Here is a 22,862-nt window from a genome sequence, read left to right on the forward strand (position 1 = left end):
AAAAATCGCAAATCTGAAAGGAAAAAGAAAAAAAATTGCACAGAACTGAAAGGAATAAGGAAAATCGCAAAACTGAAAGGAAAGAGAAGAAGAAAAGAAGAAGAAGAAGAGAGGTATGCACCCCCACACCTAAACCATGCATTGTCCTCAATGTATAAAAAACATAAAAGAACAAAGGAAACTGAGTACTCCCCTGAGGTGTGGTGTGCATGGTGTGATCACTTAGGCTGAATGAGTGACAAACAGATGTTCGTCTGGGAAGTTTTCCTTGACTGGACATGGCGTAGAGCTAGATGGAAGCCGGCTCAAGTGATCAGCCACTAGATTCTCCTTTCCTTTCTTGTCCCTTATTTCTAGATCGAATTCTTGTAGCAACAGAATCCACCGAATGAGTCTCGATTTTGCTTCCTTTTTCTTGATCAGATATTGCAGAGCTGCATGGTCAGAATAAACAATGACTTTGGTCCCCAAGAGATATGGTCTTAATTTCTCTAAAGCAAATACAACAGCAAAGAGCTCCTTTTCTGTTGTTGAGTAGTTGCTTTGTACAACATCCAGTGTGCGAGAGGCATAGTGAATGACGTGGGGTGAGTTTCCCACACGTTGCCCCAAGACTGCTCCCACTGCATAGTTGCTTGCATCACACATGATTTCAAACGGCAAGTTCCAATCAGGTGCTTGAATAATTGGGGCAGTCACAAGCAATTTCTTTATCAGGTCAAATGCTGTTTTGCAACCTGCATCAAAATCAAATGTCACATCTTGTTGGAGCAATTTACATAAGGGCTGTGTGATTTTGGAGAAATCTTTTATGAATCTCCTGTAGAATCCTACATGACCAAGGAAAGAACGGACTTCTTTAACATTCATAGGATAAGGTAGATTTTTAATTGTGTCTACCTTAGCATTGTCTACTTCAATACCTTTAGCTGAAACAACATGTCCCAAAACCATACCTTGATTAACCATAAAATGATATTTTTCATAATTAAGTACAAGGTTAGACTCAAGGCATCTCTGTAGGATCTTTTCCAAGTTGGCAAGGCATTCTTCAAAGGAGTTGCCATGCACTGTGAAATCATCCATGAACACTTCAATTGTCTTACCCACATAGTCAGAGAATATGCTCATCATGCATCGCTGAAAGGTGGCAGGTGCATTGCATAGTCCAAATGGCATTCTTCTAAAGGCAAAAGTGCCAAAAGGACAAGTGAAGGTGGTCTTCTCTTGGTCCTCTAGAGCAACTGGAATCTGATAAAAACCTGAATAACTATCAAGACAACAGTAATGGGACTTACCTGCAAGCCTTTCTAGCATCTGATCAATGAAAGGCAGTGGAAAGTGGTCTTTTCTTGTGGCTGCATTTAGCTTCCTATAGTCCATGCATACTCTCCATCCATTCTGAATTCTGGTGGGAACAAGTTCTCCTTCAGCATTTAGAACAATGGTGATTCCAGTCTTTTTGGGGACTACATGCACAGGACTCACCCATTTGCTGGAGATTGGGTAGATGATACCTGCATCAAGGAGCTTAACTATTTCTTTCTTTACTACCTCCATCATAGGTGGATTCAGTCTTCTTTGAGCATCTCTGACTGGTTTGCACTCCTCTTTCATGTGTATTCTATGCATGCATGTGGAAGGAGAAATACCTTTTATGTCATCTATGGTCCATCCTATGGCTCCTTTGTGTTTCTGCAGTACTCTCAGGAGGCTTACTTCTTCATGTTGGCTCAATTCATTGGACACTATTACTGGTAGTGTCTTGTCAGCTCCCAAGTATATGTATTTCAGATGGCCTAGAAGAGGCTTCAGATCTGATTCTGAAACTTTCTGATCTGCAGTATGTGGTTTGGGCAAGCAAGGAGGTGTCTGTGTTGACTGTCTGGCAGAACTGGATTCAGGAACATCCTTCTGCATAGGACTTGATTGAAAGAAAGGCCGAAGATAGCTGATTTGCTTTGGAAGCTGAGGAGATGCGCTTGAAAGGCTTTCAGGTGCCTCTTCCTGTGCAGGAATGGTCTGCACACCATTCTGGAGTGGCGCAACTGGTTTCTGTACTTCCTGTGGTTGTCTGCAATTCACCTGTTGGATGCTGCAGACTGTTTCCTTCAGTTTTGGCTCTTTCTGACTTTCTATCTGTACCTGGTCAGTATCCCTGCAAAAATTATTGTTCAGAATATCATCTTGATTTTTGTCAAAAATTTCCTGGCTCAAGCAGTAAAAAATATCAAGACCATAAACAGGGGACATATCATGTGGATATTTCATAGCATCATAGACATTAAATTTATTGACTTCCCCTTCAAACTCCATAGTCAATGTACCATCATGCACATCGATCTTAGTCCTAGCAGTACTCAAGAAAGGACGTCCAAGAAGGATGTCAGAACTAGTATTGCAACTGTCTTCCTTAGTATCAATCACATAAAAATCTGCAGGAAAGATAAGTTCATCTACTTAAACTAACACATCTTCTAGAACACCTATGGGATGTACCACAGATCTATCAGCTAATTGTATCACAACTCTTGTGTCTTTTAGTGCACATGCATTCAGAGAATTATAGATGGAAAAAGGCATAACATTTATAGATGCACCAAGATTACACATAGCTTTCTTAATTCCAACATTCCCTATTTTACAACAAATTGCAAACATACATTTATCTTTGCATTTAGCGGGGAGCTCTCTTTTAATTACAGCAGTAACTACTTCACCTACACTTACTTTCTCTCTCTCAGCAAGCTCTCTTCTATTGGTGCAAAGCTCTTTCAGAAATTTTGCATACCTGGGAATCTGCTTAACAGCATCTAGTAGAGGTATGTTGATTTTCACCTTTCTGAAAGTCTCAAGAATCTCCTTTTCTTCTTTTTTTTTCTGAGTTCTTTCAAATCTTTTTGGAAAAGGAGGTGGGATCTGAAAACATACCTAGTGATCAGCTTTCTGTGCAGGCTGACCGGCTCATGCAGGTGGTGCACAAGAATGGTTTCAGTTTGCACAGGCTTTGTTTCAGCCTGTGCAGGCTCTTGTGCCACTTGCTTCTCTTTCTCATATCTGGCATCTTGAAGCTCCTTTCCACTTCTCAAGGTAATGGCACTAACATTCTGTCTATGATTAGTTTCAGTTTGAGAAGGGAGCTTACCTTGGGATTCAGATCTGCTCATAGATGCAATCAGCTGTCCTATGTCCTGTCGCATGCTTTGCATGGAACTTACCATTGTTTCCATCATCTTTTCAAGGTGCTGGATGGAATTTGGAGGTGCTGGTTGGGCTTGATTCCTTTGATAGTTCTTATAGTTCTGGTTTCTGTTGGCCCTTCCATAGCTGAGATTGGGGTGGTCTCTCCAACCTGGGTTGTAAGTGTTGGAATATGGATCATGTCTAGGTTGGTTGTTGTATCCTCCAATGGCATTCACTTGCTAACTGTCTTCTTGAAGGGTAGGACATTGATCAGTTGGATGTTCTACATATGCACAGATCCCACATGGCCTAGTTGGCTGGGTTTGTTGAGGTTGGCCTACGAAGAAATTTGTCATGGCAGAGGTTAGTGTAGAAATCTGAGAGGAAAGGTTAGATGTACTTACCTCATTGGATTCTCTCTGCAGTTGTTTCTCTTCTCCATATTGCCTAGATGAGGCTGCAAGGGTTGAGATCAACTCTCTCATCTCCCTAGGCATCTTGTCTGCAATGGAGCCTCCATAGGCTACATCAATGAATCTTCTTTCTGAAGAAAGCAGGCCTCCATAGAAAAATTCTATGAGTGCCTTATATGAAATCTCATGTTGAGGACAGCCTGTACACAACCTTTTAAATCTTTCCCAGTAATCATATAAATCTTCAGATGGTTGCTATCTAATGCTTGAGATTTCTCTTCTTACACCAATAGCCTTATGAGTTGGCAAATATTTATTTAAGAAAGTTGTTACCATGTCATCCCAAGAAGTAATAGATCCAGGTGGTAAGTAAAATAGCCAATCCTTAGCATAATCATCAAGTGAAAAAGGAAAAGCTCTTAACTTAATATGATCTTCAGAAATACCTTGAGGTCTCATAGATGAACAGACAATATTGAATTCTTTCAAGTGCTTGTGTGGACTTTGATTCTCTAGACCTCTAAACTTAGGGAGAAGATGGATCAAACCTGTTTTTAGTTCAAAGGAAACTGTCAGAGGTGGATAGGTGATGCAAAGTGGTGCTTGATCACCTACAGGTGTTGCCAATTCTCTCATGGTCCTTTCCCTTGGCACTGGGGCTCTCATGGCTGGATTTTGGTGTATAATTTCTTCATGAACAGCATGTTGATTGTGGACAGTAGGTTGTGCCACGTTTTCTGCCATTTCAAGAGTTGAGTGGTGCGTGGGAAGTGTTTCAGGTGATGGTTCTGCACAAGAAGGCTCTTCAGGCACAGGTTCGGCTTTAGATAGTTTTTCAGGCCGAATTGCTTACTTTCCTAGTCTCCTGATGGTGCGTTCAATTTTTGAATCGTAAGGCAGAGTGTTCCTACGTTCAGATCTGGTCATGAAAGAAAAACAAATAAGTTAAATCAATTCCCCGGCAACGGTGCCAATTTTTGACTCATGGTTGTCGAAACCGGTCAAAAATAACCTTTCCGGTTATCAACAATATTACTACTGCAGATAGTGGTAAATGATCGAATCCACAGAGAATTGAAAACTAATCTATTTTTCTCAACAAGACCAAGAGAATTAACTAAAAGCGCATCTGAAAGCGGAATAAAAGTAAAGTGCAATAAAAGTAAAATGGGAGGTTTTGAGATTGATTTGATTAGCAACTACTAAAAGCAATTAAATAAGCATAATAATAAAATAAAAGGGAAATCAAATAAGAGAAAGGTCTATTTGAAGAGATGGATCCACTTTGGTTGTTTAGATTGATCATTGAAACTTACGTTCTTTTGATTGATTCAATAGATTAGTTATGGAGATGAAAAACGCTTCTCACCACCATATCTCTCCTTATGATTAAACCAATTAAGGAACGTCCTCTAATTAATTACTAATTAACAAATTTCCAAGGAATGTCATTGGGCCTTAGGCATCAAACATTTGTTAATTGCATGAAGAAAGAGAGAGATCCAATCCTAACTACTCAAACGCATGAGATGTTGCTAGATCATACAATTTCTTAGTTGTTACACCAAGTGTTCTTATGTTTGAACAATTCAAGCAATTACAGACTTAAAATTATCTAAACTAACAATTAATTACCTTGCAATCAAGAATCAAGTGGCCAATTTGATCAAAACAACAAAGTAATAATAGAATTCAAGCATGAACTGTATGAATATTGAATAACCAAAAGACAAACAATATGTGTTTAGATCTCACAATCCATAAAACAACCTTAGTTGCAACCAATCTTCAACTAGATAAAAAGGTTTCAACCACTCATGGCTGAACCAAAACCAAAAATAAAAGAAAGGAAGAAGAATATGAACAGAAGATGGAGCCGGATGAGAGTCTTGCACCGGAGGAGTTGCAAAAACGTGGAGAGAGAGTCCATTGGCCTTTAAGGAGTCTTTAAATAGGTTTTAGATGTTGACCTTGCTACCCAAGAAGTGCTTGCTGCCCAAGTTGTGTCCGAAAAGGAAAGAATCGCGTTGAATGGACTGGAGAGGGAAGGTGGCGCGCGGATGCTCTTCAGAGGGAAGGTGGGCCCGCGGCATGCATGTGCAGAAGGGAAAGTGAAACTGTCCAGTCTTTCCTTTTTAGGTGGAGCCTTCGTTTGAATTTTGAATGCTAAATGCAGAAGAGGCAAGTGCGCCTTCATGAAATCTTGCTGCCTAAATAGGAAGATATGACTGCTGCAGTGTGTGCACATCTTTGAACAAGGAAAGAAAGATCTGCGATTTGAATTTCAAATAATCTTCGGACTGAGCTTTCCTTATTTTCTTTTGCTTCTGTACTTTCCTTATTTGAAAACTTTCCTTTTCTGAAAACTTTCCTTATTTGAAAACTTTCCCTTTTTGGCACTTTCCATATTTGGCACTTTTTGGCAGTTTTAAGAGCATTTTCTCCGGATTGTCTCTTTACACATAATATCTGCAAAATGTGATTAAAATCACAAAATTAGACAGAAAAGATGCAAATAAACATCAAGAACATAATGATAAAATGGAATAAAATATGCTCTATCACTTGGATTGTTCAAAAATAAGAACACTTGGTGTAAAGACTAAGGAAATTGTATGATCTAGCAACATCTCATGCGTTTGAGTAGCTAGGATTGGCTCTCTCTATCTCTTAATGCAATTGACAGTTGTTTTGATGCCTAAGACCCAAGGATGTTCCTTGGCAACTTATTAATTAGTAATTAATTAGAGGACATTCCCTAATCGGTTTATAATTAAGGAGAGACATGGTGGTGAGAAGTGTTTTCCATCTCCATAACTAATTTATTGAATCAATCAAAAGAATATAAGTTTCAATGATCAATCCCAACAACTGAAGTGAATCTGATTCTTCAACTAGAGCTTTTTCATTATTGAATTCACTTTATTTTAATTATTCGCTTTACTTTTACTGCTTTCAGAATTAGATCAATTAAATCAATCTCAAAACCCCCCATTTTACTTTCAGTTTATTCGCTTTCAGTTTACTTCTCTTTTAGTTATTTACTTTCAGTTAATTCTTTTGGTCTTGTTAAGAAAGATAGATAAGTTTTTAATTCTCTGTGGATTTGATCCTTTACCACTATCTGCAGTAGTAATATTATTGATAATCGGAAAGGTTATTTTTGACCGGCTTCAATAACCGCGAGTCAAAAATTGGCGCCGTTGCCGGGAAATTGATTTAACTTATTTGTTTTTCTTTCAGGAAAAAATCAGGAACAAAGCACCATCGAATCTGCCTCTGAAGACGCCACCATCGCAGATCCCACCTCTAAAATATCTCCATCACACATCTCACCTTCTCTTCACCATTCGGATTGCCCATCCTCTCACCAAAGCAAGTCACCATCGCAGATCTGAATCATGGATGAGGTAAGTACATCTGTTCTCTATTCTCAACTTTCTGAACTCACATCTGTTATGAAAGATTTTTCCATAGGACTAGCTCAACAAGCTCAAGCATCCCAGCCACCTAGGCCATGTAGGATCTGTGCATATGTGGGACACCCAACTGATCAATGTCCTACACTTTATGAGTATGACCAACCAGTGCATGCATTTGAAAGATTCAATACTCAGCAAGTACATGAATTTGGAGGATTCAATAGTCAGCCTAGATATGCATTTGAAGGATTCAATAGCCAGCCTAAACATGACCCATACTATAACACATACAATCCAGGCTGGAGAGACTATCCAGACTTCAGTTATGCAGGGGCTAACGACTACCAGGATTATCAAGGATATCAAGCCCAACCAGTACCTCCAAGTTCCAACCAGCACCTTGAGAAGATGATAGAGACAATGGCAATTTCTGTACAAAGCCTCCAACAGCAGGTGGATCAAATGACCACCTCAATGAGTGCAATCATGTTAAGAAGAGAGGAAGAGTTTCAAGATGCCAAGGCTGATGATGAAAGCTCACAAGTACAAGAACAAGCTGCTGAAGAGAATCAACCAGAATACTATTTGTCCAAACAAACTAGTCAAACAGAACCTGTTGATAGCTTAGATATCATTGATTGTTTGAGAAAAGATGTTTTTGATATAAATCAAGATGATATTCTGAACAATGATCTTTGCAGGGAAGAGAGCCAAAAAGAGCCAGAACTAAAGGACACTGTCTGTTGCATCCAACAGGTGGACTGCAACCATGTGCAGAATAAGGGAGAGCCAATCGCACCTCTTCGGATCAGCCTTGCGCAGACAGAGGGAACTCCAACCGAACCACCTTAGCTTGGATCGCAGGACAATCCTGCAACACTTCCCATTGCACCTATTCAGCTTCCATCGCATGAAACTCCTTCCAGCCTTCCATTGCATATCAATCTTGCGCAGAAGGAGCAAACTCAAACCAATTCAACCATACAGCCAATGCAAACAGTCCATGCGCACATGGAACAAATGGTATTCCAAGCACCTAAACCAAAGGACCATGCGGATCAATGCCTGCTCAAACCTCCGGATAAGGTAGAGTTTGTTTTGCCTGAATTCAGTACTAGATTGCAACTAGCCATGGAGAAACATGAATTGGAGTTCAAAGTATTGCCCAATCATCTCAAAAATGCAAACATAAGGGCTAGAGGCACACCTCACCTGAAAGAGGAGAAGCTAATCATGTTGCTTCATGAGTACATGAAAAAAATAGGATGGGATATGACCAAATCAAAAGGAGTGCTACACTTTTCACTCAATTCAGTTGGGACCCTTTTCCCTTCCCCAATTACTTGAGCCTTGATCAAATGGATCGCACCATGCGCACCACACCCAGGGGAGTAATCAGTTTTCTTTTGCATTTTAATTTTTCCAAGACATTGAGGACAATGCATGATTTAGGTGTGGGGTGCATATTTTTGAATCTTTATTTTTGTTTATTTTTCCTTTGATTTTCAGTTTGAATTTTTGTTTTTGTTTTCATTGTGATTTTTTTCAATTTTTCGTTTCTGTTTTCAATAATACACACAACCACAGTCTTCTTCCTTTTTGTGTTCCGATTTGCTTCGCTTAAACTGATAGACTATGTTGGATGAGCTTTCTTTCCATGACCCCATTGATGTGATGACTCTTTAAACTTATGTTGAATCAATTGCAGTGAGTTGTATTCATTTTGGGAATTGCCTTTTGAATTGAATCTTTGAGCTTGCCATGGTGAAAAATATATTGATGACACTCATTAGAGAGAATGAATTGAAAATTGTGTGAATGAACTTAACATGACTTGTTTTAGCGATTGGTGTTGATTTGCCCAAATCATTGAGAAAGAAAATTCGGCAAAGGCCTAGACTTCATGAGCACAAATTGAAAACTGTTCCAATGGTTGAAAGACTATGAACAGAGCTAGTAGCCACTTGGACAGGTGACCAACTAAGTAACTGGAGGTGGGTATCACCAATATGTACCTTCACGTCAAAAGGTTGGTGACTTTTTCAAGCAAGATTAAGTGCAAAAAGTTGAATAAGTACTTCAAGGTAAGGGCAAATCACTATGAAAGCTAGAAAGAGTCTTAATTGAACAAATAAAATGTGCATGTGTAATCTCTCTCTTGAGGAAAACTAATCCTAGCCATGGTAAGTAAAGGGAAATAAGGAAAGAAGGTGAGTAACCTTGATGCATATATTCTTCACTGCAATGATTCAAAATAGGGGTTTAGAGTAAGAGCTTAAATGGACATAAAGGATCAAAAGCAAAGAGAGCTTGTTGGACTAAGTTTATTTGCTTGAGGACAAGCAAAAGGCTAGGTGTGGGGGTATTTGATAGAGCATAATTTAGACCATTTTATCATGATATTATTGATGTTCATTTACACTTTTTCTGTCTAATTTTGTGGTTTTGGTCTTGTTTTGCAGAAAATAGGTGTAAAGAGACAATCTGGTGAAAATGCTCTTAAAACTGTCAAAAAGTGCCAAATATGGAAAGTTTCAAATAAGAAAAGTGTCAAATAAGGAAAGTGCAGAAGCAAAAACAGATAAGGAAAGCGCAGTCAGCAGATTATTTGAAATTCAAATTGCAGATCTTTCTTTCCTTGTTTAAAGATATGCAGACACCTCAACAGTCAATTCTTCCTATTCAGGAAGCGAGATCTCAAGAAGATGCACTTGCCTCTCATGCATTCAGTATTCAAAATTTGAAATTCAAAAGAAGGATCCACCTAAAAAGGAAAGTTTGGACAACATCTCTTTCCTTCTGAAAGCCTTGCCACACGCGTCCTTCCTTTTCAGACACAACTTGGACAGCAAGCAGCCTCTTGGGCAGCAAGTAATGTAACGACCCGAAAATCGGACCGCTACCGGCGCTAGGATCCAGATCGGCTTAAGGCCGCCGGGACCCGTAGCAAGCCTGACCTACAACCTGTAAACCTGTTTAATCCCATACATGATCAACAACATACATAAAAATTTGAACTTTTCTTTACTTTTACCAAGCTCAACCTGTGCATGCACATAAACATAGACATAAACATAAACATAAACCCTACACCGGAGCTCTCAACATACGCTCCAATGGGGCATCTCATCATACACAAGCTTGGAAGGACATAAGCATTTTAAACATAGATCATGTTTACAAAGGGATTACTATACAAACTCGGTCAAGCACAATTCTAAACCTCAATCTCAAAATCAACATTTACCAAATATAATTATTCTTAACTTTACATCATTATACAATTTATCATGTCCACATCCTAACTATTACAATTCAAGACTTCATTCACCTTAACTCCTCTGACTAGCCTGTACCTGCAACCCTGGGGGATTAGGGAAAAGGGGTGAGCTACTAGAGCCCAGTGAGCAGAATAATAAAAACATTTAAATCATATGCCATTATGGTATTGTCACCAATAGTCCTCTACATTCCAAAGTGCCGGGACGTAGAATGGGTTAACCGGTCTTTCTCTTAACATAACATAACATAACATTCCAATGTGCCAGGGATGTAGAATGGGTACAACCTGGACTTTCTCTTACATAGTGCCAAGGACGTAGAATGGGTACAACCTGGACTTCCGTACCATACCGTATCATATCACATCGCATCATATCGAGGACTAAGGATCATCCAATAACCATCCACATCATCATCAAATTATGCAATGCAACATATTCGTGAATTCTAATGTAAACAACCTAAATCATCACATGACATTCATGATGCATGAACATGCTCTAACTTTATAATTTATTTGCTTTAAAACATAAAGGTTTATTCTACTCACCTCAGCTAGCTCTGACAAAGACTGAAGCAGCTGACTCACTGCTGGGGTCCTCGGTTCCTCTAGTCCGAACCTACACAGGTGGACTCAAATGAGGGACTGATAGAGCATAATTTTGTCCAATTTATATTAATATTATTGATGAATATTTACATGATTTCTGCTTAATTTATTATTTTTAATATTATTTTGCAGAAAATTATGAAAAATGACATTTTGGAGAAAATCTCCCTAAAACTGCCTTATTTGGAGCCAAGAAATAATTGGGCAGCAAAGGACACCCGATCCGCTTCACAATGGACCCGTCAACACACTTGGAAGCCCACTCACGCAGCCCACCAAGCACTACATGAGCAGCCCACTCACGCCTCAACAAGTTCCCACACATGGGCAGCTCATCACTTCATCCTTACACGCACGTGGACCACATCAGCGCAACATGGACCATTTCACCATGGACAAATACCCACACGTGGCCCCACCAGACGCTCAACACCCACGAACAGCCCAAGTCCCCGCACATGGACCACTCCGCGCATTCCCGCACATGACCCGCGCGCTCCTTCACCTTGGATCAAGCCCAATCACATGGCCAGCACTCCACCGTGGACAGCCCACTCATGCGTGAGGACCAAGTTCACGCACAATCACAAGCACATGGGCCCGCGCATCCTTCACATGGTCCGAGCACACTCACGCACGCACAAGCTCAAGCACACAGACAACAGTTCACCATTTTGCGCGCACGTGAGAGCTAGGTCACGCACTCCTCTCGTCCTATTTAAGGACTCTTAAGTGGACAATCACAGTAACTCCATCACTCGGTAATTTCCGCAAAGCTTCTGGGCGGTTCCTTATTTTCTTTTCTTTCTTTTTTTCCTATTTATTTTTACATTTTTAATTCAGCCAATGAGTGGTTGATTTCTTTATCTAGTTGAATATTGGTTGAAACTTTAGTTGGTTAATGGGTTGTGAGACTTGATCAAATATTGTTTAATTTTGGGAATTCAATATTCATGCAATTTCATATTTAATTCTCATATTATTTTGTTATTGAGATCTACGTTGATTTTTTATTGCAAAATAATTATTTGTTAGTTTGAATAATTTAAGTCCGTAATTGCTTGGGTTATTCTTACATGAAAACACTTGGGATAAAACCCAAGGAAATTGCATGATCTAGCATTATCTCCATACGTTTGGGTAGCTAGGATTAGATCTCTCTATTTCTTAATGCAATTAACAATTGTTTTGATGCCTAAGGCCCAAGGACGTTCCTTGGCAATTTGTTAATTAGTAATTAATTAGAGGACGTTCCCTAATTGGTTTCATCATAAGGAGAGATAATGGTGGTGAGAAGCGTCTTCCATCTCCATGAACTAATCTATCGAATCAACCCAAAAGAACAAAGTGTCTGTGATCAATCCCAACAACTAAAGTGGATCCAATACTTCAACTAGAACTTTCTTATTATTGATTACTCTTTATTTTATTACTTGCTTTCCTTTATTATTCTCAATTTTAGTTTACTACAATCAATCTCAAACCCCCCTGTTATTTTGTTGACAGTTTTTGATCCCAATTTTCAGTTTATCTCATTTGATCCCACTTTCAGTTTTTATCTCATTTTTTGTTTATTGTTATTTCAGTTAATTCTCTTGGTCTTGTTGAGAAAAATAAATAAGTTTTCAATTCTTTGTGGATTCGATCCTTTCACCACTATCTGCAGTTGTAAATTGTTGATAACCAGAAAGGTTATTTTTGACCGGCTTCGACAACCGAGAGTTAAAAATTGGCGCCGTTGCCAGGGAATTGATTTTACTTGTTTAATTTTCTTTTCATGACCAGATCTGAACGCAGGGACACACTGCCCTTTGATCCAGAAATTGCACGCACTCTCAGAAGACTTAGAAAGCAAGCCACAGAAGCTTCATCTGAAGCAACCGAATTTTACCAACAAGCCTCACTAATGGCTGAACCTAATCCACAACTTGTTGCCAATAATGGACATGACCAAATAATTCAAGAAAATCCAGCAGTTAGGCCCCAAGAACAAAGAGAAAGAACCATGAGGGAGTTAGCAACACCCATAGGTGATCATGCACCACTTTGCATCGCCTACCCGCCTCTAACAGTTCCCTTTGAACTAAAATCAGGTTTGATTCATCATCTCCCTAAATTTAGAGGTTTGCAAAATGAAAATCCACACAAGCACTTGAAAGAATTCAACATTGTCTGTTCATCTATGACACCTCAAGGTGTTTCTGAAGATCATGTTAAATTAAGAACTTTCCCTTTTTCATTAGATGACTATGCTAAAGATTGGTTATTTTATTTGCCACCTAGATCTATAACTTCATGGGCTGATATGGTCCAAACCTTTTTGGACAAATACTTTCCCCCATCTAAATCAATTGGCATAATAAGAGAAATCACTAGCATAAAACAAAAACCAACTGAAGACTTATATGATTATTGGGAAAGGTTTGAAAGACTTTGCACAGGTTGTCCACAACATGATATGTCAGACAGGTCACTTATACAATTCTTCTATGGAGGATTAACCCCTTCAGAAAGGAGATATATTGACGTAGCTTGTGGAGGATCCATTGCAGGCAAAACACCAAGAGAGATGAAAGAACTAATCTCCACTCTTGCAGCCTCATCTAAGCAATATGAAGAAGAGGGGCAAACGCAAAGAGGAATCTATGAGGTAAGTACATCCTCTGTTGAATCTCAAATTTCAAAACTAACTTCTCTTGTGGAAAAGATCGCCCTTGGCCAAGTCCAACAAATGCAAGCAATTCCACCACCTAGGCCATGTGAGATCTGTGCTTATGTAGGACACCCAACTGATCAATGTCCCACACTCCAAGAAGATCATCACCAAGTCAATGCCATTGGAGGGTACCACAACTAGCCTAGACATGATCCGTACTCCAATACATACAATTCAGGTTGGAGAGACCATCCCAATTTCAGCTATGGAAGGGCCAACAATAGTCAGAATTACCAAATTCTCCAAAGAAGTCAAGCCCAACCAACACCTTCAAATCCAAATCAGCACCTTGAAAAGATGATGGAATCCATGGCAAGCGCTATACAAAGTCTCAATCAGCGCATGGATCTACTGACCACATCAAGAGGCAATTCTGAAACTCAAGGTAAGCTCCCTTCTCAAACTGAAACTAATCCCAGACAAAATTTCAGTGCCATTACTTTGAGAAGTGGAAAAGAGCTTCAAGAGGCCAAGATTGATGAAAGAACATGTAATACCCGGCTAGATTCAGACATCGGAATTTCTACCGTCCGGTGGAATGCGAGGATGTCAGAGGTTTCTAGAAGGGTAAGCGAAAGGTTTTCTAAAATGTTTTCAAGTGTTTTAAAGGTTTAGAATGGAAACGGCTTAAGTTTTGAAGAGAAAAGACCAAGGAGGATTTGGCCAGGTTCGGCCGCCGAAGTGAAGTTCGGCAGCCGAAAGTGCCTTAGATTCGGCTTTCGAAACTCCAAGTTCGGCCGCTGAACGTTGCATGGTTTTGCATGCAGGTTCGGCAGCCGAAGGAGAGGCGGTTTGCGACCTATATCATGCCTCCAGTCGGTGAAATGGATAAGAATAGCTTATCTTTTCACTGCCAGAGGTAAGGTTCCGTCCTCCATGAGTATTTTTTAGGATTTTATCAAAGCTTGCCTAGGTTTGATTGGTTTTCATTGTGTTTTGAAGGTTTTAAGCTAAAAAGAGAAGTTTTGTGTGTTGGAGAGTTTGAAGGAGAGTTGCTCTAGTTCAGATTGTTCCTCTTCTTGTATTCAAGAGGTAAGTGAAGATCTTGAACTTCTTTTACTGATTTATAGAGGTTTTATGGAGGTTTTGGGTAGAGTTGAATGATTAGGGTAAAAGTATGTGTTTTGGTATTTTATGGGTGAAAGCTTGTATAGGTGTTATGTTTGTTGTTTTTGTTGGGGTTTTAAGTTAGTTTTGGACCCCTTGGTGCATATACTAGAGTATATGTATGTTGAGGAGGGAGTTTTGCATGTTTTTGGGCGTGAGGAAGGAGGAGGAGCTTGTTGCCGTCGGGGATGACTTCTGGATGAACTCAGGTTCGGCAGCCGAAGGTACATTCAGCCGCCGAACCCCTGAAGAGGTGGCTTCGGCTGCCACAGCTTACCCCTGAGCGTTTTGAGTTTCAGCTCTGGAAGGGGGATTCGGCCGCCGAAGGTGCCGCCGAAGGTTAGAGACTTTCGTCTCTGGAGTGTGTGACAGGAGCGGTTGTCGAAGCCGGTCAAAAATAACCTACTTGGTTACCTACAATTTACAACTGTAGACAGTGGTGAAGGATCGTATCCACAGAGAATTGATACCTATTTATTTATCTCAATCAAGACCAATAGAACTAATTGAAAACACAATAGAAAGCAAGTAATCGCAAATAGAGTAAAAGTAAAATGCAAGGAAAGTAAAAAGGGGGGTTTTGAGATTGATTTGTCTAATAACTATTGAAAGCAATTAAAACAGCAAGTAATCTAAAATAAGAGAGAAATCAATAAGAGAAAGGTCTAGTTGAAGATATGGATCCACTTTGGTTGTTTGGGTTGATCATTGAAACATGGTTACCTTGATTGATTCAATAGGTTGGTTATGGGGGTGGAAGACGCTTCTCACCACCATGTCTTTCCTTATGAACAAACTGATTAGGGAACGTCCTCTAACCAATTACTAATCAACAAATTGCCAAGGAACGTCCTTGGGCCAAAGGCATCAAAACAATTGCCAATTGCATGAAGAACAAGAAAGATCCAAACCCTAACTACTCAAACGCATGAGATGATGTTAGATCATGCAATTCCTTGGATTTTTACACCAAGTGTTCTTAGATCAGAATATTTCCAACAATTACGGACTAAAAAATATCCTAATCCAATAATTAATTAACTTTGCAATCAAGAATCAAGTGGCCAATTTGATCAAAACAACAAAGCAATCTTGGAATTAAGCACAATTGCATGAATATTGAATAAAATCAAAGACAAAAGTTTCTGTTCAGATCTCACAACCTTTTAAACAACCTTAGTTTCAACCAATCCTCAACTAGAAAGAGGGTTTCAGCCACTCATGGCTGAACCAAAACAGAAAATAAAAGAAAAGAAGAAGATGGAAGAACCGGTGGTGGCACAAGTGGTGGAGGAGTGGCGGCCAAACCTTGGAGAGGTTGGGAGATTCAAAATCTGTCTTTCTTGTCTTCTTGAAGCCTTTAAATAGATCTTGAGAGGCTGCCTAGGGTTTCATGAAAGTCCAAGAGACTTTTTAGAGGCTGTCCAAAGTGTCCTTAGTGTTGCATGTGCCTTGTTTGTGCATGTATGAAGGCAAAAACGAGTTGCATGTGATGGAAGGCAAGTGGGGGCTCTTTGGTCTTTTTACTTGCTGCCCAAGGTCTCCAAGATGTTTCCTAAAGAGTTAAGAGACTGCCCATGCACTAATAAGGAAGGTGGAGCCTCCTTTTAAATTTTGAATGTGCATGGCACTAAGTAGGAAGCATGTGATCTTTGGATTTTCTTTCCTTAATAAGGGGGATCTTGAAATCCAATAATTGAATGTGAATATTGAAGATTTGGATCTCAAGATATTTTCCTTATTTGGCTCCTCAAATATGGCAACTTGGGATATGGCTTTTTGAACAAGGAAAGAGTGCATTGAAGGTGATTTTCGGCTGCCTAAAATGAGTTTCAGAGGCTGGACTTTCGGCTCTGGACGCAAGGTTCGGCGGCCGAAGGTGCCCCTGAAAGTGGTGGAGTTTCGCCTCTGGACTTAACTTTAGGCCGCCGAAAGTGCCCCCGAAAGTGGGTGACTTTCGGCTTCCGAAAGTGCTTCCGAAAGTGCTTCCGAAGGTGCTTCCGAAAGTGGCTGTTTTTTGGCATTCTTTGGCACTTTTAAGAGCATTTTCTCCAATTTGTTTCTTCACACCTAATATTTGCAAAACATGATTAAAATCACAAAATTAGGTAGAATAGGTGCAAATAAACATTAATAAGATCATGAAAATATGGGCTAAAACATGCTCTATCAAATACCCCAACACTTAAGCTTTTGCTTGTTCTCAAGCAAATAAACATAGTCAAATAAGTTCTCTTCCTCTAGATCCTTATTACCACTTAAGCTCATACTCTAGACACTTATTTTGAAGCATTGCAGTGAAGAATATATGCATGAAGATTACTTACCCCCTTTCCTTGTTTCCCTTTGCTTACCATGGCTAGGATTTGTTTTCCTCAAGAGAGACATGCACATTAATTTGTTAAGACTTTTTCTAACTTTTGGATTGACTTGCCCTTACCTTGAAGTACTTTATTCAGGCTTTTTCACTTTAGATCTTGCTTGGAAAGATCACCAACCTATTTTTGATTTGGAGGTTTATATTTTTCAGTTGGTCACCTATCCAAGTGGCTACTTGCCTTGTTCATAGTCTTTTGACCATTGAAACAATTTTCAATTTGTGCTTTTGAGGTCTTTGCCTTTGCTGAATTTTCTTTCTCTCAATGATTTGGGCAAATCAACACCAATTGCTAAATCAAGTCATGTTAAGTTCATTCACACAATTTTAATTTATTCTCAATCGATTGAGGGTCATCAATATATTTTTCACCATAGTAAACTCGAAGATTCAATTCAAAAGGCAATTCTCAAGCATGAATACAACTCACTGCAATTGATTCAACATAAGTTTAAAGAGTTATCACATCAATGGGGTCTTGGAAAGAAAAACTCATCTAACATAGTTCATCAGTTTGAGTAGAGCAAAACAAAAAGAAGAAGAAGAAGGTTGTGGTTGTGTGTGTTTTATTGAAAGCATAAACAAATTAAAATTTAACTGTGGCTAATTAACTTAAGACTGAAAGGAAAAAGAAAAGAAAAAGAAAAATTTGCAATCTGAAAGCATGAGAAAATCGCAGAAGAAGAGAAGAAGAAGAAGAAGCTATATGCACCCCCACACTTAAATTATGCATTGTCCTCAATGTAAAAGAAGGAAAAAAGAGAACAAAGGAATCTGAATACTCCCCTGGGGTGTGGTGTGCATGGCATGATCCTCTAGGCAGAAGGATGTTGTAGTGGAATTTCTTCCACTACTTGTACTGCGAACCCTTCAAAGTATGGTTTAAGACGATGTCCATTAACCTTGAAGATTTTTCCAGTTTCTATGCTTCGGATGTCTACAGCTCCATGTGGGTATGCATGTTCTACAATGAATGGTCCAATCCACCTAGATCGTAGCTTTCCTGGGAACAGTTTCAGGCGAGAGTCAAAAAGTAAGACTTTATCACCAACCTCAAATTGTTTTCTTAAAAGATGATTGTCATGGGAGGCTTTGGTCTTTGTTTTGTAGTTCCAAGAGTTCTCATATGCATCTCGTCTTATTTCCTCAAGTTCTTGCAGTTGTAACTTATGATGGTGTCCGGCTTCTTTGAGGTCCATGTTGCAGTTCTTTACAGCCCAATATGCTTTGTGCTCAAGCTCAACTGGGAGGTGACAAGCTTTTCCATAGACAAGTCTATAAGGAGACATACCTATGGGAGTCTTGTAGGTTGTTCTGTAGGCCCATAAGGCATCCTCTAATCTTGAGCTCCAATCCTTTCGGTTGGGAGAAACTGTCTTTTCAAGGATGGCTTTGATTTCTCTGTTGGACACTTCAGCTTGTCCATTCGTCTGAGGGTGGTAGGCTGTGGATGTTCTGTGGATGACATTGTGTTTTCTAAGAAGGCTTTCCACTACCCTATTGCAAAAATGGGTCCCTTTATCACTGATGATTGCTTTTGGTACTCCATGTCTGGCAAAGATGTTGGTTTTCACAAAGTCTATCACTGCCTTGGCATCATCAGTCTTAGTTGCTCTAGCCTCCACCCACTTGGATACATAATCCACTGCAAAGATGATATAAGTGTATCCAAAGGATGGTGGGAATGGTCCCATGAAGTCTATGCCCCAAACATCAAATACCTCACAAACCATGATGGGGTTTTGTGGCATTTGATTTCTTTTGTTCAGATTTCCAGTCTGTTGACACCTAGCACATGTCCTGCAAAACAGAAAAGCATCTCGAAACATGGTGGGCCAAAATAGGCCACTTTCAAGTATCTTATGAGCAGTTTTCCTTGGACCAAAGTGTCCTCCACAACTATATGAATGACAAAAAGTAAGTACAGAGGTTATTTCTTGATCAGGAATGCATCTTCTTATCATTTGGTCAGCACAATATTTCCACAAATATGGCTCATCCCAAACATAGTATTTGGCATCCTTTTTTATTTTATCCTTAGTGTGCTTGGGCATATCAGAAGGTAAGTTACCTGTGGCCAAGTAGTTTACCATATCGGCGTACCATGGCTCATTAGACTGGGTAAGGAAGATTTGTTCAAGGAGGTCTTCCTTGGTTTCTTCAGATTCAGGAAGGCATGCTTGCAGTGGATTCTGCTGGGAGAGGTTCGGCGGCCGAAAAGGTGCTGGGTTCGGCGGCCGAAGTTCTTCAACTTGCGGAATGAGCTTTGGCGATGGATTCGGCTTCCGCAAGTCAGTGAGGTTCGGCAGCCGAAAGATGTTCGGCGGCCGAAGAATGTCTTCTTTCCGAGCAATGTTTTCCTGAAGTGGTGCGACAGAAGGTGGTGTCTGAAGGTCAGTGGAGTTCGGCGGCCGAAAGTGAGCTATGTTCGGCGGCCGAAGATCTTCTGTCTGCTTGATCTCAACTTGCTGAATGCTGCAGATTGTTTCTTTTAGTTTCAGGTTTTCAATCCTGCAAAGATCATCATCTAAAACAGAATCTTGATTTTCATTAAACACATCTTGGCTCAAACAATCAATAATATCAAGACCATAAACAGGGAACATATCATGAGGATATTTCATGGCTTCATAAACATTGTACTTGATTACTTCCCCTTCAAACTCCATGGTAAGAGTACCATCATGCACATCAATTTTAGTTCTAGCAGTACTCAAGAAAGGACGTCCAAGAAGAATGTCAGAACTAGTATTGCAACTGTCTTCCTTGGTATCAATCACATAAAAGTCAACAGGAAAGACAAGTTCACCTACTTGGACTAAGACATCTTCTAAAACACCTATGGGATATACCACAGATCTATCAGCCAATTGTATCACAACCCTTGTTTCTTTTAGTGCACATGCATTGAGAGATTTATAGATGGAGAGAGGCATGACATTAATGGATGCACCAAGATCACACATGGCTTTCTTGATACCAACATTCCCAATTTTACAAGAGATAGCAAATATACCTTTGTCCTTGCATTTGGTGGGGAGTTCTCTTTTAATAACAGCAGTAACTACCTCACCTACACTTACTTTCTCTCTTTCAGCAAGCTTTCTTCTGTTGGTGCACAATTCTTTCAGAAATTTGGCATATCTAGGAATTTGCTTGACAGCATCTAGCAGTGGTATGTTGATCTCCACTTTTCTAAATGTCTCAAGGATCTCCTTTTCCTCTTTTTCTTTTTGCGTTCTTTCAAATCTTTTTGGAAAAGGTGGTGGGATGTGGAAACTTCCCTTTGGATAAGCTTTGTGCGCATGAGGTGGTTCAGATTGAGATGGAGAGGCTTCAGGTGGCCTTGGTTCAACTTCCTTTTCTTGCTCATGATTAGCATCTTGAAGTTCTTTGCCACTTCTCAAAGTAATAGCACTGACATTTTGTCTAGGGTTAGTTTCAGTTTGAGAAGGGAGCTTACCTTGGGTTTGCAGTTGGCCTATAGAGGTGGCCATTTGGCTTAGGTCTTGTCGCACGCTTTGCATGGTGTTCACCATGGTTTCCATCATTGTTTGCATGATCTTCTCAAGGTTCTGATTTGGATTTGAGGGTGCTGGTTGAGCTTGATTTCTTTGGTAACTTTGGTAATTCTGATTATTGTCGGTCTTTCCATAGCTGAAGTTGGGGTGGTCCCTCCAACCTGGATTGTACGTACTGGAATAGGGATCATGTCTAGGTTGGTTGTTGTACCTCCCAATTGCATTGGCTTGCTGATGGTCTTCTTGGAGTGTGGGACATTGATCAGTTGGGTGTCCCACACCTAAACAAATCTCACATGGCCTAGGAGGCTGGGGTGCTTGATTTTGTTGGATCTGGCCAAGGGCGATCTTTTCCACAAGAGAAGTTAGTTTTGAAATTTGAGATTCAACAGAGGATATACTTACCTCATAGGTTCCTCTTTGCGTTTGCCCCTCTTCTTCATATTGCTTAGATGAAGCTGCAAGGTTGGATATGAGTTCCTTCATCTCCCTAGGTGTCTTGTCTAGGATAGATCCTCCACAGGCTACAGTTATGAGTTTCCTTTCTGATGGAGTCAATCCTTCATAGAAGAACTGAATGAGGGCCTTGTCTGACATATCATGTTGTGGACAACCTGTATAAAGTCTTTCAAACCTTTCCCAATAATCATATAAGTCCTCAGTTGGTCTTTGCTTTATGCTAGTGATTTCTCTTATTATGCCAATTGATTTAGATGGTGGGAAGTATTTGTCCAAAAAGGTTTGGACCATATCATCCCAAGAAGTTATAGATCCAGATGGCAAATAAAATAACCAATCCTTAGCATGGTCATCTAATGAAAAAGGGAAGGCTCTTAGTTTAACATGATCTTCAGAGATCCCTTGAGGTCTCATGGATGAGCAAATAATTTTAAATTCTTTTAAGTGCTTATGTGGATTTTCATTTGGTAAACCTCTAAATTTAGGGAGTTGATGAATCAAACCTGATTTCAGTTCAAAGGGAACTATTAGAGGTGGATAGGTGATGCAAAGTGGAGCATAATCACCTATAGGAGTTGCTAACTCCCTCATGGTTCTCTCCCTTTGTGCTTGTGGCCTATTTGCTGGATTTTCTTGAACTATCTGGCCTTGGACAGCATGTCCATCATGGGCAGCAGCTGGTGCTTGAGGTTCTGCCATTGGCGCAAGATTGGGTTGCTGGAGTGTCGGACTTTCGGCGGCCGAATGTGGGTTGGGTTCGGCGGCCGAATGTTGGGCAGAAGGTTCTGCGGCTTGCTTTCCAAGTCTTCTGAGAGTGCGTTCGATTTCTGGATCAAAGGGCAGTGTGTCCCTACTTTCAGATCTGGTCATGAAAGAAAAATAAACAAGTGAAATCAGTTCCCCGGCAACGGCGCCAATTTTTCACAGGAGCGGTTGTCGAAGCCGGTCAAAAATAACCTTCTTGGTTACCTACAATTTACAACTGTAGACAGTGGTGAAGGATCGTATCCACAGAGAATTGATACCTATTTATTTATCTCAATCAAGACCAATAGAACTAATTGAAAACACAATAGAAAGCAAGTAATCGCAAATAGAGTAAAAGTAAAATGCAAGGAAAGTAAAAAGGGGGGTTTTGAGATTGATTTGTCTAATAACTATTGAAAGCAATTAAAACAGCAAGTAATCTAAAATAAGAGAGAAATCAATAAGAGAAAAGTATAGTTGAAGATATGGATCCACTTTGGTTGTTTGGGTTGATCATTGAAACATGGTTATCTTGATTGATTCAATAGGTTGGTTATGGGAGTGGAAGACGCTTCTCACCACCATGTCTTTCCTTATGAACAAATTGATTAGGGAACATCGTCTAACCAATTACTAATCAACAAATTGCCAAGGAACGTCCTTGGGCCATAGGCATCAAAACAATTGCCAATTGCATGAAGAACAAGAAAGATCCAAACCTTAACTACTCAAACGCATGAGATGATGTTAGATCATGCAATTCCTTGGATTTTTACACCAAGTGTTCTTAGATCAAAATATTTCCAGCAATTACGGACTAACAAATATCCTAATCCAACAATTAATTAACTTTGCAATCAAGAATCAAGTGGCCAATTTGATCAAAACAACAAAGCAATCTTGGAATTAAGCATAATTGCATGAATATTGAATAAAATCAAAGACAAAAGTTTCTATTCAGATCTCACAACCTTTTAAACAACCTTAGTTTCAATCAATCCTCAACTAGAAAGAGGGTTTCAGCC

The sequence above is a fragment of the Manihot esculenta genome, chromosome 6 (assembly GCF_001659605.2).
Source record: "Manihot esculenta cultivar AM560-2 chromosome 6, M.esculenta_v8, whole genome shotgun sequence".
NCBI lineage: Eukaryota > Viridiplantae > Streptophyta > Magnoliopsida > Malpighiales > Euphorbiaceae > Manihot > Manihot esculenta.